The 2,861-nt window shown below is 37.9% G+C and overlaps 1 pseudogene; it reads right to left on the minus strand.

Moving 5' to 3' along the window:
• Positions 1 to 586: 586 nt before the first annotated feature.
• On the minus strand, positions 587 to 1,229 carry LOC149167337 (protein GRAVITROPIC IN THE LIGHT 1 pseudogene; annotated as a pseudogene).
• Positions 1,230 to 2,861: the final 1,632 nt, after the last annotated feature.

Below are 2,861 nucleotides of genomic sequence, written 5' to 3' on the forward strand. Positions count from 1 at the left end.
GGTTATTTAAAGTGTCAAAAACTATGCTAAAAAAAAATATGTGTGTTCTGCATCGCCCTTTTTCAAAATCGGGTCAATTTTTTGCTATCTCTACGAAACGGGTAACAGTATCAGTTCCCGTTTCAAAGTTTACATTGTTCATTATTATTGTAGTTTCATACCTTATTAATATTCTTGTGCCCCTATTATCCCCATATTGTTCTTACTGTGCCCCATAGAATCCCTATATTGTTATTATTGTGGCTTTATATTATTATTTTTAGGTCGGCTGGGTTATATTGTGACTCCTTAGACTCCTATATATAGAAAGGAGGTTTTGTCATTTGAATCATCCAAGAATTGTTCATTTATGTAATGTAAAGGAGGTTGCCCCCTCGAAGAGGCTGAATTCTAAGGCATTGATCTATCTTTTCTATCTTTTCTTGAGTTGGTTTCGTAACAGAACATCCCCTGGAATTTCTCCAAAGTTTTCTCAAAAACTTGGAAAACAAAGCACAATGCATTTACGAAAACCAAAATGAATACTCCCACAGATTGATCCTGAAACCAAAAAATAAGGAGAAATATTTGATACACAACAATGAACCTACGAATCCTCCATGGGAGGTGCCGAGAGAGGATCAAAAACATTAATTACAGGATCAGGTGTTGCAGTCATTACATAGACCTAGCATCTCACTATGGCCTTCTTGCCAACCTTGAAACATGGCATCACTGTAAACCCTACAATTGTAGGGTTTGGCTTCTCAGGAAGCTGCAGGACATTACCTTCACTTGCAACAGTATTCTCAACATCATGATTCATATTCACATAATTCAAGCTATCCATGTAGGAACCCTCGAAATCCACCCCTCTTGACATGAAAGATAGACAAAGGTAGGTCAAAAGAAAATGCAAGCCTGTGAACCAACCACACAGACTTGGCAAATTTGAGGAATAGGTTGTAAAATTGGCTCCTGGGGTGGAGTCCCCTGCCTATCTAGTTCTTGTGCTCCAAATTTCCAAAGAAGGATTCTTCCATCCTGGGATGCACTACATTGAGAAATTTCTTCATACAAAATTTCCCAAACAGGCTGTCTGGTGTGAGAATGGACTCCAGCTCTGATGGCTCCATGTTTTTCATGTCCAAAAACTATCTGAAACAATCATTTCTGTGCTTCTCAAGATCTATAATGGACGACAAGCTCCCAGTCAAATAGAAATTCTCATTCTCAAATCCACTGAACATTCTCATGCAGAAATAGGATTGAAATGCCAACTTTTTGTGGCTTTCCATGGTGTAGTTTATGCCTGGTTCTATGCTGTTAACTGCTGCATCTAGATCCCACTCAGCAGATTTCATCAGAGAAATTAGGGATTTGGTGAAACCCCTGGCTGATTCTCTCATCTTCTGCATGCTTGTCTCCAACAATTTAATTGTAGGACCATCCCCAACATTCAGAGACGACGAATCTCTAGCACTTTTCCTTCTGTCTGATCTTCTATGCTCACCCTTTCTCAGTTAACATTTTCCAACGCCTTTTTCAAGCTTTCAATCTCAGAATTCTTTTGTGCAATCTCAATCTATAGAGCCCTTGTTGAAGTCTCCTCATAGCTTAACCCAATCTGGTTCTCAGAACCACTTGAGTCTCCACTGGCAATATTTTGCTTATAATACTGCTTCAGTTCTGAGAGCTTTTTCATTTCCCTGATCACCTCCTTATCAGCCACCTGTAGCTTCTCTGCGTCATAAGGAATATGGGTTGCCTGTAACTTTTCATAAGAGGTTTTCAGATGAGATACAATGGAAAATGTCTCCTTCAATAGGTCTTCCATGGCCCTTATTCTGTGAACCAGACTTTCATGATCAGAAATTGTACCATCTGCTTGGTTTATCATAAGCTCTTTCTCATTTTCCTTCAATGACTCTTATGCTACATCCTTGGAAGCCTCTGGGTTAAATCCTTCACAACCCAAATTGTACTGATATAATCTTATGGGCTCAATAACGTTGCCTCTTGCTGGTTTCAGGTAGGACCCTTTTGTCTTCTGGACAAAGTGGGTAAAATGGGAACCTACTGTAGAGCACATTTGATCAGAGGTTGGGCACAAAATTCTCAGCAGAGAGCTCAATATGGGGTGGATCTTTCAATAATGTAATTAATATTCCACTTTCTAAATTTAGTTAACTTTTTGCTATTTTGGGCTGTAAGTAATGTAATTAATATTTCTTAAGTTCAATAGTTGCATTTAGTTAAGAGCTGATAGAGCAATTCGAGCGATGAGATTTTTTTCATAGCGGTTTCCTTCATTGTTCAAGGTGGATTTCGTAATCACAATCTCTCCTTGGCAATATGTGATGGTTTCTTAAGGACTCCAACCACTGTTGGACTGTGGATTGAAAACACAAATAACAACAAAAGCTGAATGGTTACAATTTTGATTGACACTTCTGTTCCGTATAATGGTGATCAATTAGTTGAAACAGAGCATTGCGGGTACATAGTCTTAGAAATACATCTTAACAACGAAGGTTTTGAAGACAATGATGATCTGGCATATGTAAACAGTACTGTTGTTTTTGTCCTGACCTGATTTGGTCCAATAACGATGAAGCCTTTTGTAATTCCTTTTGTGACCACATCAAACCAAAGAATATGCCAGATTATAATATTATTATTATTTTAGAACATGCGTGGTGGTGTTACATCCTACTTACGTCTATGACCACTGGAGATTTTTGGAAGTTTCCTTGTGTTTTGTGTGTATCTTAATTATATTTGAAGTTTCCAGAATTGATGTTTATGGTAATTGAGCTTTTGGAAGTTTCCTTGTGTTTTGTGTGTATCTTAATTATATTTGAGGTTTCCATAATTTATGT

The sequence above is a fragment of the Pinus tabuliformis genome, chromosome 5_1 (assembly GCF_031772625.1).
Source record: "Pinus tabuliformis cultivar Carrire ecotype Pingquan chromosome 5_1, CPIR1, whole genome shotgun sequence".
Classification (NCBI taxonomy): domain Eukaryota; kingdom Viridiplantae; phylum Streptophyta; class Pinopsida; order Pinales; family Pinaceae; genus Pinus; species Pinus tabuliformis.